This window comes from Salvelinus fontinalis, unplaced genomic scaffold, assembly GCF_029448725.1.
Source record: "Salvelinus fontinalis isolate EN_2023a unplaced genomic scaffold, ASM2944872v1 scaffold_0911, whole genome shotgun sequence".
Lineage (NCBI taxonomy): Eukaryota > Metazoa > Chordata > Actinopteri > Salmoniformes > Salmonidae > Salvelinus > Salvelinus fontinalis.
The window spans coordinates 22,644-37,834 of NW_026601120.1; the positions used below are offsets into that span (position 1 = coordinate 22,644).

The 15,191-nt window shown below is 51.1% G+C and overlaps 1 non-coding gene across 1 annotated transcript; it reads left to right on the plus strand.

Annotated features, from left to right (window-relative positions):
* Positions 1 to 5,893: 5,893 nt before the first annotated feature.
* Positions 5,894 to 6,010, plus strand: LOC129847650 (U5 spliceosomal RNA). The gene has a single exon (XR_008758455.1). It is a non-coding gene; the product is annotated as a U5 spliceosomal RNA (small nuclear RNA).
* The last annotated feature ends 9,181 nt before the right edge of the window (positions 6,011 to 15,191 follow it).

The following is a 15,191-nucleotide window of genomic DNA, read 5'->3' on the forward strand; positions in this document are numbered from 1 at the left end:
AGTCCACAAGACTATCGGTTGTTGAACGGGGACTGGTTTCAGCCTCTTGGTCTCTGGTATCCTCCATGTCAGCACCGGGAGTATCTCGGTTATGGGTATAGTCCTCTTGACAATTGGCCTGATAATCATCACACATCCAATCCTCGTAGTCACCTGCCATGGCCGCTCCCGAACTGCTTTCGGAATCAGATGATTTGGAGCCTGAGGACCTAACTGCTTGTGGTATATGGCTGTTCCCAATCTCATAACCCTGGCAGTAACTGTAACAAGACTGAGTCTGAGGCCTCTTGACACAAACAACTGTCTCGTAATGGTTCCGACTATTCTCCAAATATATGCCCTGCTTAGACACCTCTAAACCATTAGATCTGTATTCATTCCAACGGTTGGTATAGTATGTATATATGCTTACCCCCAACATGTCTGCAGCTGCTTGAATCTCCACTTCAGTCGCCCAACTACCTAAACAATTCATGTTGGACTCCGTAATGTACTCTGACACTGAACGGTAACACACTCTCAGGATGGTCCTATACATATGTTGTTTGCTCTGTAGCTGCTGCACCACCGCATTTCGAATTGGCTCATGGTACTCCTCTGTACCACATAGTGCTTCACTGACCGCTCTGAAGAAACAATTTCCGTCACCTTTTATTTTCCCATTCTTGCACGGAGCACCTAACACACCAGACGCAGTATGACTGAGAGACCTCTTCTTGCACTGCACCTTCAGCCTAGTGCACAGCAGCTGGGCATCTTCAACTGTAACAGGGTTGAACTGCAGCTCTCTGCATGTGCTGCCACTAACAAAGTCAATGTCCGAGTCGTCGCTACTGTCATTCTCCTTTGCTGTATTACAATATCTGAGTGTATAGAAAGACTCTGATTTCCCATGTGCCATTATACACTCTGTTCTGCTTCTTGAGAGACGTCAGTATGGTCATTAATATATCGCTTTGGCCCCTATTGTCAAAGACCCACAGTTCTGCAGACTGAGTCATGATAGGGCGGGCCTAAGGAAAGCGTCATCAATCACACAGAGCTTAACAGAAGCCACAGGAGCCTATAAGGCTTCCATGCTTGCTGACTGAGTCATGATAGGGTGGGCCTAAGGAAAGCGTCATCAAACACACAGAGCTTGACAGAAGCCACAGGAGCCTATAAGGCTTCCAGGCTTGCTCACTGTGAGGGCTTGGGTAGCCTTGTTTTAGTTTATAATGCTGTTGAATGCAAGTAAAAAATAAAGTATGCTCAGACAAGCAACTGTCAAGTGTTACCAACTGTACTTTATTGATAAAAGAGGTCCACATCACCATAGTACCAAATGAATACAATATAACATTTCAACTGTTAGGATAATTACATCTCCCCCATACTTTCTCGGAGCAGTGTCAGATTCAGTGACACCGATGACAAGTCCATCATCCTCACACCTTCAGTCTTCAGTACACTGAGACCCAGGGAATGTAGTCTGGCACCAGTGTTCACGTTGTATCCGGTACAGTCCACAGGACAGGCTGCGTAGTAAGGCCGATCTACCACGGCTGTTCCGGGACCATCCATGTCTCTTCCAGATGCACAATTCACCAAGATCTGTACACCTGCCTTGTATTGTGATCCACTGGGTATTAGAGACTGATTAGACGTTGTCTTCCAGTTAAACACTACAGAGAACACTGAGACGTCAGGCTTTCCTTTTCCGTAGTAGCGCACTAGAGTGATAGGCAGACATTTACAATCAAGTTTATACACTTGGTATGGTTTCATCAATGTCACCCGGTAAGTAACGTTCCAGGTGTCAAATTGCCTACAAATGTTCCTGTAGCAATAACCTTTCTCTACCCCAATGAGGTCAGGCATAGAGTGGTCATCCGAACCACCTTGGATAGAGCGGGCCACTCTAGATTTTCCTTGTAATCCGGGTCTGTCAAACTCAGGGCCTCCGTTCACAAACTCAGGGCCTCCGTTCATAACCCCATTTTCCCCGTCAAACTCAGGTCCCCCATCCATACCACGATATTCTCCGTCAAGGTCAAGTCCCCCATCCACACCCAGGTAGTCTTCTTCAAGCACAGGTCCATCACTGATTACACTGTGCTTTTCGTACAGATGCATACATAGAGACAAGTGGGTTGTTGCAACGAAGATGAACAGGTTACCCATAATAGTCCTACTTGTTATAGCTGATACCTCTTCCCCAGTGTTGATAAATGTAAACTCTTGTAACAACCCAAACTGACTTATAAGTACTTCCCTGTATTAGTACGTTGGCTAGAACATCAAGTGTTGGATAACTGATACGTGGTTTGCTACACTACTGAAAGCTGGATCTATTGTCACAGCCTCCAAATTCCACAGACAGGATACAACATAAAGTTTTGGATAACTGAGAGGTTGTGGTGGACACTCACAGATTCAACATTCCGGGCAAGGGCCCTGTGTGCGAAGTGACAGGCTGTCCCCCCGTACTGCCCTTGGGCCCCGTGTGAGTTTGGGTATTGAATCTAAAAACGCCCCCCCTCCTGCACTACCTTCCCTTGGTTGTGGATATTGTGCCTTTTGGGTATGGTTGTTGTTACATAACCCTCCCGTTGTCCTCCTATTATGCCTAGCACACAGTGTCCCCCCCCCGGGTCACCCTGTCCCGTCTTGGCTAAAGGCCCAGTGGGCACAAGTGTGACAGTATGGGTGTGAACAGCCTTTGCAGATGTATTTCTTACACCTGCAGCACGCTGTGTGTGTCTTGGCGTCCTTCTTGGGTGGGCAGAGCTGACACCTCTTCCTCTTACTCGCCCCCAGCGGGGCGGCCGGGGCGGCGGCGGCCGGGCCGGCGGCTCGCTCCCGGGCTTGCGGACGAGCCTCGGCGGATACACGCTCGCCCCGTATGACTTTGACAAGTGCGGACGCGGCTTCGGTGCGGGGGAGACGCTGCCTTCTTTGGATCAAGGGCTTCACGAGCGCCTTTCCGAGCGGCTCCAGGAACACCCTCCTCTTGTTCCGCTTCCCGGGCATCCAGTCGGGGTTGATCTCTCGCCATATGACAAAGGCATTGTAGGAGGACACGTCGAGGATGTTGTGGAAGATGACCAGGGGCCAGCGGGCGGTCATCCGTCTGCAGCTGTAGGTCCCGACCACCTTGTCTAGGTTGTCCACGCCGCCCTTGTTGCAGTTGTAGTCTAGGATGAGGGCCGGCTTCCGGTCTCGGCGATCGCTAACGTCGGGCTCCGCGTGCCGCGTGCTCAGAAGCAGCACGTTCTTATTTCTCTTTGCCAGGTAGGACACTAGAGTGGCGGTGGGCGTGAAGGCGAACCTGGAGGACGAGACCTGTCTGCCCTTGGACTGGAGCAGCGCGGGAGGGAGCTCGGGCTTGTTCTTTCGCACCGTGCCCACCATGGTGAGGTTCCTCTCGAGGAGCCGCTGCCCAAGTTCGTAGGATGTGAAGAAATTGTCACACGTGACGTTGTGACCGGCCGGCAGTCCCTCGGTCAGATCGAGGACGACGCGCGCGCCCTGGTTCTTCTCGGGGCCTCCGCCGGCCGCCTTGCCGGTGTACACTTGCATCTTCCAAGCGTAGCTGGACTTGGCGTCGCAGGCCACCCACGACTTGATGCCGTATTTGGCCGGCTTGCTGGGAATGTACTGTCGGAAAGGACAGCGTCCTTTCGGCGAGGGAGAGAGGAGGGAGAGGGGAGGGAGAGGAGATTAGCAGCGTCATCGTTACCGGCTCACCATCGGGGCGCACTGCGTTTACGTTACACGCAGCCGCCGCCGCCCGTGCCACTGCCCATTGCTACTACTGCCCATTGCTACTACTGCCGATTGCTACTACTGCCCATTGCTACTACTGCCCATTGCTACTACTGCCCATTGCTACTACTGCCCATTGCTACTACTGCCCGTGCTCTCTACGCTACACGTACATACACAGATACATTGACTGCTACCGCTGTCTATGCACAGATACATAGACTGCCCGTGCTCTCTACGCTACACGTACATACACAGATACATTGACTGCTACCGCTCTCTATGCACATATACATAGAGTGCCCGTGCTCTCTACGCTACGCGTACATACACAGATACATTGACTGCCCGTGCTCTCTACGCTACGTGTACGTACACAGATGCATAGACGGTACTCTGAACGGGACCAGTTGTTCGTCCACTGTCACTTCGGGCCCCGGGTTGGAGAGGGCCTGCAGCCGCTCCTCCCACAGGTCCCACACCTCTCTCACGGCCGCCAGTCTGTCGGTGGCGAGACTGGCGGTCGTCGAATCGCAGCAGCCTTGAGTACTTGTGAAACGCCTTGAGCGGCATGGTGGCGCGGAACACGGTCCTGCCGCTCTCGGCGTCCCACAGGCTGGCCGCGGCCTCGCCTCGGGACCTGTAGACGCCGGCTAGGATCAGCAGCCCTACGTAGGCGCGCAGGTCGGTGGAGTCCATGGGTCGCCAGCCGTCGCCGTATTTTCTCACCCCCTGCAGATTGGTCATGTCCACGATGATCCTTTCTATCGCCGGTGTGACAAACAGCCGGAAGGCGGACGCGATGTTGAGCGCTCGCGACGCGGCGTAGGCCGTGGGGCCCGGAGTCACGGCGGGGCAGGGCGGGCGGATGGCGCGGGGCCGGTCCGGGCCGCGATAGGCCGCGGAGGACCATTTGATTTTGCCGTTTTTCGACAGCAGCGTCTCCCTTTCTCGCTCTGGCTCTCTGGCTCTGTCTGGCTCTCTGTCTCTGGCTCGCTCTCTGTCTGGCTCTCTGTCTCGCTCTCGGGCAGCGGCCGAGTCTCCCTCCGGCTCTCCCTCCGGCTCTTCCTCCGAAGAGGAGCACGACCGCGAGGCCGAGTCGTCTTCGTAGTCGTCCGCGTCGCGCTCGGGGTTGTATTCTTCACCGTCTTCATCTTCCGAAACGTCCTCCTCTTCGGAATCGCAGTAGTCTTCTTCATCTTCTTGGTCGACGCTGGAGGAAATCTGTTCCAGGACCTGAGCCGCGCTGAAACCAGGACTGCGAGGCGTCGTAGGCGGAGGCAACACGCTCGGCGGGGTCGTATTCCTCCTCGCCGTCGTCGTCGTCCTCATCATCGTCCTCATCATCGTCCTCATCTTCTTCTTCTTCTTCTTCTTCTTCCTGACAATATTAGTAGGCTCTCTACGCCCTGCTTACTGTCGTAGGTGGAGGGCTCACGCTCGGCGGGGTCGTATTCCTCCTCGTCGTCGTCCTCTTCTTCTTCCTGACAATATTAGTAGCCTCTCTACGCCCTGCTTACGGTGGCCACGTGAATGGGACGAGGCACGCGAATGGACGAGGCACGCGAATGGACGAGGCGCGTGGTTGGCCCTGCCTGCTCCTTCGGCCCTTCGGCCCCTTCGGTCCCATCCGGGACGCTCGGCTGGCCTCCCCGCGTGATAGCACCGAGGTCGTGCACAGAGTTGGTGGGGACAACTGGTCCCTGCCGGGGTCACTTTGACCCGGCCCAGACAGAGGGAAACAACTCCTAACACAGGCCCCGGGTCACTCCGACCCAGCTCAGACAGGGGTAGGAGGGGAGGGTTACAACATACACCTTGCTAACGCCGCCGGGGTCACTCTGACCCCTCTGACGTCACTATGACCCCGCCCACACAGGGGCAGGAGGGTTACAACATACACCTTGCTAACGCTGCCGGGGCCACTCTGACCCACACACAGACACGGGCAATCAACTCGGAACTGCCCGGGGTCACTGACTGAAAAAAAACGTTGGCCAGGATAGTGTCTGTCTGTCTGACTGACTTTCTACCCACACACAGCCCTCGAAAAGTTGGCAGAGTGGGTTGGGTGACCACCCACCCGCGAGTTACCGGCCTAGAGTGCACAGTGTGTCACGGGCCCGACCGACCTCTGACTTCCATAAGACTCTGGTTTCTCTTCATTACGCACAAGCCTTTCGCCTTTTACTAAAGACTTCCGTGGAGAGGAACACTCATGAGTTCAATGTATTTTTGGAAGGGCTTTGCTTCTTGCAGAGGCCGCTATATCTTGTTTCAAGAGAAATTGACAGAGATGATGACGCCGCCGCCACCGCCGCCGCAGAGACTTTTTGCTCATGCGTTTGACTTAGAATCGGTGCGCTGTATTTTTCCACTCCCAAGTAGTCGCTAAGTGCAATTGAGTTCAAGCCCGACGACTGGCGTATTTGCCGGGCTTTGAACAAATAGTCGTCGCACTAGGCGTAAAGAGCTAGTGACTTAAAGACGAATTAGCGACTTAAAAAAAAAAAAAAAAAAACACCCGCCTGTCTGTCGCCAGGGAAAGGTTGGGTGGGTGGGGGAGGAGGAGGAGCCGCCACCTTTTGCCAAACCAACCGCCAAAGTCTGCCGAGACCCCCGGGTGCCCGGCGGCTGCAGGGTTCCATTTGTGGGTTATCGCTTCTCGGCCTTTTGGCTCAGATACAAGCTCGGTACTGCGGTGCCTCAAAGCTCTATGGGTCAAGGGTCGAAGGTAGGAGGGCGTAAAGGGCAGGTTTATTTTCTTTATAAGAAAAATTTTGGAACCTGCAGGTTTTCTCCGGGAAGAGATGGCAAACGCTAAAGGTGGAGGTGGGTCTGTCCCTAGGACTGGACTCAAAAACACGATACGTTTTGCGTGGAAGGAGAATGAGGGACGGATGCCGAGGGACACCTTTGCAAGAACAGTGCTGATGGGGGCTCTGAAGCTTCGAGTACAGGAGGTGATGTGTCTCCAGGGAAATGCGATGGAGGAGGCTTACGACGTGACTTTCCACACTGAAGGTATGTGTGATGCAATGATGGACCGAGCTAAGGCTGGGGCTGGGGAGAGGCCGCTGTTGTTGTTCCAAGTGACGTGCCTGGCGAAAACGAATTTTAGGGTAATTAATGTACATATGTACAACCCCCATGTGGCGGATATCGCAATAAGAGAATGCCTGAGTCGTTTCTGCGAAGTCACATCAGGGGCAAGCTACGTAAAAGATTCCCTGGGGTTTTGGACCGGCAGACGCCAATTTCAGGTGCTCCTTAGGCCGGATCAGGGAGGTTTTGATGGGTTCCTCCATCCCCCGGCAAGTTTCTCGCTGGGTTCGGATAGAGGGATGCTTTTTTACACCCGCCAACCTCCGTACTGTAAGAAATGCAGAGAATATGGGCACGTAACAGCTGCATGTAGTGCGCAGAAGTTTCTGCCAATCGGTGGAACACGAGGGCAAGGATTGCACAGCGCCAAAAGAGTGCCATGGGTGTGGTAGCAGACAACACCTGTACAGGGAGTGCCCGGGGAGGCAAGGCTCGTACGCGGCAGCAGCAGCCGGGGAAAGGATGAAAAGAGGAAAAGGCATGGAGGAGGAGGAGAAGGGAAGGGAAGGTGGCCTAGGCCACAGTCGAGATGAGGAAGCAAAGAGGAGTTCAAGGGGAGAAAAAGATGAGCCACCCGTGTCCTTGCAAGCGCCACAAGTCGGGGGTCAGCCTGATGTGGGAGAGGGGACCTCTGTGGGTCTGGGGGTGGTCCCGGAGACACAGATGGAAGAGGGTAAGTCACCGAAAAGCAAGCAACAAGTAGAGGAGGGGGGAGCAACAGGGGAGATGGGCTCGTCCCTTGACACAGCGTCCATAGAGGAAGGGGTAGGGGCCAGTTTGGGGGAGATGATGGGCGAGCTCGAGGGCACGCAAACAAGGAACGAGGAATGGGTGTCCATACCGCCCTTACCGGCAACCCCAGGACAAAAGAGGGTAGCCTCCACAGAACAGAAGACCAGGGAGGAATAAAGGGTTCTTTCTGACAGAGGGGAAACACGGAGGAGGAAGAAGAAGAGGACCTTGATTGAGCTGGGAGAGGGCCAGAGCGGGAAGGAAGAGAGTGCTACTGAGGTCGTTCCCCCCAGTTTGACAGAATCATCCATCCCACTCAGCCAGATGGAGGTAGAGCGGGAGACAAGTGCTGGGAAAGCCAGCGGGAGATGGGGTGTCTCAGGACATGTCTGGGTCACCGGATCCCCACATCCCAGTCAGTTACCCCATGGTCTGGGGTACCCGGGAGGAGAGGAGAGTGGGTGGAGAAACCACGGAGAGGGAGGATCAAGAGGTTTTGTACGGGGGTCTCCCGGTTTTCACAATGGAGGGGATGCAGTCGTCAGAGGCACTGTTTATGCCATCAGGGGATGGGGTGTCTCAGGCTATTTCTGGGATGCCGGGACTCCCTATCCCCACCCCATTCCCAGGGTTTTGGGAGTTGCAGGGTGGGGAGGTGGGAGGGTTGGGGGAGCCTCCGAAGATGTAGGAGTGGGACCCCTGTTGGAGGAGGATCTGTACCAATAGGACAGGGTAAGTGGAGGACTGCTGAACAGGGTTTCAGATCTTCCTTATTTAGGGTAAATGGCGGACATCCAAATAATGACAATGAATGTTCGAGGTCTGAGGGACCCGATAAAAAGAAGGGCAGTGTTTAGTTGGTTAGCCAACATAGATTTTACTTTTTGTAGGAGGTGCATTTGAGAGCTGGGGGGGATGTGGAGCAGTTTAAAAAAGAGTGGGATAAAGGGAAGTCAGTGTGGAGTGTGGGGGGAGTCCACTCAGTGGGGGTTGGGATTTTGTTTGGCACAAGGGAGGTGAAGGTAGAGGGAATACACATAGCAATGCAGGGGAGGGTTTTGGGGGTAGACATAGGATTAGGGGATTTTAGGCTAAGGGTTATAGGGGTATACGGGCCAAAGACGGTGCCAGAGAGAAGGGAGATGGTGGAGCTGCTGGCACCGCTGTGTGCCACAAACAGGGTTTTAGTGGTGGGAGGGGATTTTAATGTAGATCTAGGAGGGGTAGCAGATGGTAGTGTAGGGGCCATCACCGGACTTATGGCAAGTCATGGTCTGGTGGATGGTGGCCTTAACACTGCCCCGGCGTTGGCGGGCCCCACGTGGCGTAATTCCCGGGGGGTTGTGCGGAGGCTGGACTAAGTCTTTCTACCTAAATCCATGGGGCTTTTGTCTGGGCGGTTGCTGCCTGTGTTTTTCTCGGATCACGACGGGGTCCTCCTTAGGGTCAAAGCGCCGGTCAGCCTTTTTGGTAGGGGTTTCTGGAAGCTTGACCGGGACATCCTGGAGGAGCGAGATTTCGTCAACAATTTCTGTGTTTTTTTTCGAGGGCTTGAGGGTCTCCAACCTATGTGCGGAGGGGTTTTGGAGTGGTGGGAGATAGCCAAAGGCAGGATTAGGGTTTTTATTTGTGGGTATTGTAACAGGAAGGTAAGAGAGGAGAGAAGGGAGGTGGGGCAGCTCCAACGGTTACTTGAGCTAGAGTACGAGGCTGGCAACCTCGGAAGCTCAATGGACATGGAGCGTGCAACCAGCCTCAAGGCTCAAATCAGGGAGGTGCATGAGAGGAAGGCCCGGGCTTTCCTGCAGCGTGCACACTCAGATTTCATAGAGCAGAATGAGACATGCTCAGCAGTGTTTTTTAAATCAGTTAGGGAAAAGCAGCAAGACAGGTTTTTTATGCGGTGAGAGAGACAGGGTAGGATGGTCAGGGAGCCGGCTCAGATGGTCAGGGTGGCAACTGACCATTTCCGGGAGTTTTTTCAGGAGAGGGTAGTAGAGGAAGAGCAGGGAACCATGTTTTTAGAACATTTGTCCCGGCGTGTGCCGGAGGACATTAGAAGGGGGTGATGGAGGCCCCGATAACACTAGAGGAGGTGGAGAACGCCCTCAAGAGGATGGGGAAAGGGAAGGTGATTTGTGCCGTCACTTCCTGTTGAATCTGCAGACGTGTTGCTGTGCGTTTTGTTGCTGTGCGTTTTGCTGCCAACTTTACTTTACTTTGCTAGCTGACAACTTTACGTTTTTTGTTTTGTTTCTGTTTTTAATTACCGTTTATATTTTTAGTTTTTCCATCGCAACTTTTTTCCCTCATTCAACTTTTTCACTCCGGACGCTTTATCTGGACATGGTTCGTCAACACCTTCAACAGCCGAAGCTAAGTAGTAACATTAACATGATGTCTTCTAATTGCAGTCGCTGTACTCATAATATACAGGAGAACGATCGCCTTACGGCGAAAATAGCTGTGCTGCAAGCCCAGCTTCAGACGCAATCGTTAGGCAAGGGTAATTTCAGTGTAGGAAAGGAAGAAACAGCGTCTGTGCCACCAGTAAGTACAGATAGTAACGTTAGTATAAATCCCCCCGCACAGTCCCCGCAGCCGGACAACTTTCTCATGGCTTCTGGAGGGAAATGCTGTTGGAATGCTCAACAGGTGTCGCTCATTCAGCCGACAGAAACTTTCAACCGGTTTTCCCCATTATGTAGCGAGTCGGAGTCTGAGTCTTCTCTTGTCTCTACTCCTCCCGTTACGGGGTCTGAGACGCCGAAGGCTCCCACCGTTAGCTCTGACAAATTGAAAACCCTAGTCATTGGCGACTCCATTACCCGCAGTATTAGACTCAAAACGAATCACCCAGCGATCATACACTGTTTACCAGGGGGCAGGGCTACCGACGTTAAGGCTAATCTTAAGATGGTGCTGGCTAAAGCTAAATCTGGCGAGTGTAGAGAGTATAGAGATATTGTTATCCACGTCGGCACCAACGATGTTAGGATGAAACAGTCAGAGGTCACCAAGTGCAACATAGCTTCAGCGTGTAAATCAGCTAGAAAGATGTGTCGGCATCGAGTAATTGTCTCTGGCCCCCTCCCAGTTAGGGGGAGTGACGAGCTCTACAGCAGAGTCTCAGCACTCAATCGCTGGTTGAAAACTGTTTTCTGCCCCTCCCAAAAGATAGAATTTGTAGATAATTGGCCCTCTTTCTGGGACTCACCCACAAACAGGACCAAGCCTGACCTGCTAAGGAGTGACGGACTCCATCCTACCTGGAGGGGTGCTCTCATCTTATCTACCAACATAGATAGGGCTCTAACTCCTTTAGCCCCACAATGAAATAGGGTGCAGGCCAGGCAAGCAGGCTGTTAGCCAACCTGCCAGCTTAGTGGAGTCTGCCAATAGCACAGTCAGTGTAGTCAGCTCAGCCATACCCATTGAGACTGTGTCTGTGCCTCGACCTAGGTTGGGCAAAACTAAACATGGCGGTGTTCGCCTTAGCAATCTTATTAGGATAAAGACCTCCTCCATTCCTGCCATTATTGAAAGAGATCGTGATACCTCACATCTCAAAATAGGGTTACTTAATGTTAGATCCCTCACTTCAAAGGCAGTCATAGTCAATGAACTAATCACTGATCATAATCTTGATGTGATTGGCCTGACTGAAACATGGCTTAAGCCTGATGAATTTACTGTGTTAAATGAGGCCTCACCTCGTGGTTACACTAGTGACCATATCCCCCGTGCATCCCGCAAAGGCGGAGATGTTGCTAACATCTACGATAGCAAATTTCAATTTACAAAAAAAAAAATGGCGTTTTCGTCTTTTGAGCTTCTAGTCATGAAATCTATGCAGCCTACTCAATCACTTTTTATAGCTACTGTTTACAGGCCTCCTGGGCCATATACAGCGTTCCTCTCTGAGTTTCCTGAATTCCTATCAGACCTTGTAGTCATAGCAGATCATATTCTAATTTTTGGGGATTTTAATATTCACATGGAGAAGTCCACAGACCCACTCCAAAAGTCTTTCGGAGCCATCATCGACTCAGTGGGTTTTGTCCAACATGTCTCTGGACCTACTCACTGCCACAGTCATACTCTGGACCTAGTTTTGTCCCATGGAATAAATGTTGTAGATCTTAATGTTTTTCCACATAATCCTGGACTATCGGACCACCATTTTATTACGTTTGCAATCGCAACAAATAATCTGCTCAGACCCCAACCAAGGAGCATCAAAAGTCGTGCTATAAATTCTCAGACAACACAAAAATTCCTTGATGCCCTTCCAGACTCCTGCTGCCTACCCAAGGACGTCAGAGGACAAAAATCAGTTAACCACTTAACTGAGGAACTCAATTTAACCTTGCGCAATACCCTAGATGCAGTTGCACCCCTAAAAACGAAAAACATTTGTCATAAGAATCTAGCTCCCTGGTATACAGAAAATACCCGAGCTTTGAAGCAAGCTTCCAGGAAATTGGAACGGAAATGGCGCCACACAAAACTGGAAGTCTTCCGACTAGCTGGAAAGACAGTACCGTGCAGTACCGAAGAGCCCTCACTGCTGCTCGATCATCCTACTTTTCCAACTTAATCGAGGAAAATAAGAACAATCCAAAATTTCTTTTTGATACTGTTGCAAAGCTAACTAAAAAGCAGCATTCCCCAAGAGAGGATGGCTTTCACTTCAGCAGTAATAAATTCATGAACTTCTTTGAGGAAAAGATCATGACCATTAGAAAGCAAATTACGGACTCCTCTTTGAATCTGCGTATTCCTCCAGGGCTTAGCTGTCCTGGATCTGCACAGCTCTGCGAGGGCCTGGGATCGGGAGAGACACTTAAGTGTTTTAGTACTATATCTCTTGACACAATGATGAAAATAATCATGGCCTCTAAACCTTCAAGCTGCATACTGGATCCTATTCCTACTAAACTGTTGAAGGAGCTGCTTCCTGTGCTTGGCCCTCCTATGTTGACATAATAAACAGCTCTCTATCCACCGGATGTGTACCAAACTCACTAAAAGTGGCAGTGATAAAGCCTCTCTTGAAAAAGCCAAACCTTGACCCGGAAAATATAAAAAAACTATCGGCCTATATCGAATCTTCCATTCCTCTCAAAAATTTTAGAAAAAGCTGTTGCGCAGCAACTCACTGCCTTTCTGAAGACAAACAATGTATACGAAATGCTTCAGTCTGGTTTTAGACCCCATCATAGCACTGAGACTGCACTTGTGAAGGTGGTAAATTACCTTTTAATGGCGTCAGACCGAGGCTCTGCATCTGTCCTCGTGCTACTAGACCTTAGTGCTGCCTTTGACACCATCGATCACCACATTCTTTTGGAGAGACTGGAAACCCAAATTGGTCTACACGGACAAGTTCTGGCCTGGTTTAGATCTTACCTGTCGGAAAGATATCAGTTTGTCTCTGTGAATGGTCTGTCCTCTGACAAATCAACTGTACATTTCGGTGTTCCTCAAGGTTCCGTTTTAGGACCACTATTGTTTTCACTATATATTTTACCTCTTGGGGATGTCATTCGAAAACATAATGTTAACTTTCACTGCTATGCGGATGACACACAGCTGTACATTTCAATGAAACATGGTGAAGCCCCAAAATTGCCCTCGCTAGAAGCCTGTGTTTCAGACATAAGTGGATGGCTGAAAACTTTCTACTTTTAAACTCGGACAAAACAGAAATGCTTGTTCTAGGTCCCAAGAAACAAAGAGATCTTCTGTTAAATCTGACAATTCATCTTGATGGTTGTAAAGTCGTCTCAAATAAAACTGTGAAGGACCTCGGCGTTACTCTTGACCCTGATCTCTCTTTTGACGAACATATCAAGACTGTTTCAAGGACAGCTTTTTTCTATCTACGTAACATTGCAAAAATCAGAAATTGTCTGTCCAAAATTGATGCAGAAAAATTAATCCATGCATTTGTTACTTCTAGGTTAGACTACTGCAATGCTCTACTTTCCGGCTACCCGGATAAAGCACTAAATAAACTTCAGTTAGTGCTAAATACGGCTGCTAGAATCCTGACTAGAACCAAGAAATTGGATCATATTACTCCAGTGCTAGCTTCCCTACACTGGCTTCCTGTTAAGGCAAGGGCTGATTTCAAGGTTTTACTGTTAACCTATAAAGCGTTACATGGGCTTGCTCCTACCTATCTTTCCGAGTTGGTCCTGCCGTACATACCTACACGTACGCTACGGTCACAAGACGCAGGCCTCCTAATTGTCCCTAAAATTTCTAAGCAAACAGCTGGAGGCAGGGCTTTCTCCTATAGATCTCCATTTTTATGGAACAGTCTGCCTACCCATGTGAGAGACGCAGACTCGGTCTCAACCTTTAAGTCTTTACTGAAGACTTATCTCTTCAGTAGGTCATATGATTGAGTGTAGTCTGGCCCAGGAGTGTGAAGGTGAACGGAAAGGCTCTGGAGCAACGAACCGCCCTTGCTGTCTCTCCAGGGCCGGTTCCCCTCTCTCCACTGGGATTCTCTGCCTCTAACCCTGTTACTGGGGCTGAGTCACTGGCTTGCTGGTGCTCTTTCATGCCGTCCCTAGGAGGGGTGCGTCACTTGAGTGGGTTGAGTTACTGACGTGAACTTCCTGTCTGGGTTGGCGCCCCCCCTTGGTTGTGCTGTAGTGGAGACCTTTGTGGGCTATACTCGGCCTTGTCTCAGGATTGTAAGTTGGTGGTTGAGGATATCCCTCTAGTGGTGTGGGGGCTGTGCTTTGGCAGAGTGGGTGGGGTTATATCCTTCCTGTTTGGCCCTGTCCGGGGGTTTCTTCGGATGGGGCCACAGTGTCTCCTGACCGCTCCTGTCTCAGCCTCCAGTATTTATGCTGCAGTAGTTTATGTGTCGGGGGGCTAGGGTCAGTTGGTTATACCTGGAGTACTTCTCCTGTCTTATCCAGTGTCCTGTGTGAATTTAAGTATGCTCTCTCTCGTTCTCTCTTTCTCTCTGAGAACCTGAGCCCTAGGACCATACGTCAGGACTACCGGGCATGCTGACACCTTGCTGTCCCCAGTCCGCCCGGCCTTGCTGCTATTCCAGTTTCAACTGTTTCTGCCTGCGGTTACGAAACCCCTACCTGTCCCAGACCTGCTGTTTTCAACTCTTAATGATCGGCTATGAAAAGCCAACTGAGATTTATTCCTGATTATTATTTGACCATGCTTGTCATTTATGAACATTTTGAAAATCTTGGCTCTCTCTAATTTTCTCCTTCTCTCTTTCTCTCGGAGGACCTGAGCCCTAGGACCATACGTCGGGACTACCGGCCGTGGTGACTCCTTGCTGCCCCCAGTCCGCCTGGCTTTGCTGCTATTCCAGTTTCAACTCTTCTGCCTGCGGTTATGGAACCCCTACCTGTCCCAGACCTGCTGTTTTCAACTCTTAATGATCGGCTATGAAAAGCCAACAGATTTATTCCTGATTATTATTTGACCATGCTTGTCATTTATGAACATTTTGAAAATCTTGGCTCTCTCTAATTTTCTCCTTCTCTCGGAGGACCTGGGCCCTAGGACCATGCGTCGGGACTGCCGCCCGTGGTGACTCCTTGCTGTCCCCAGTCCGC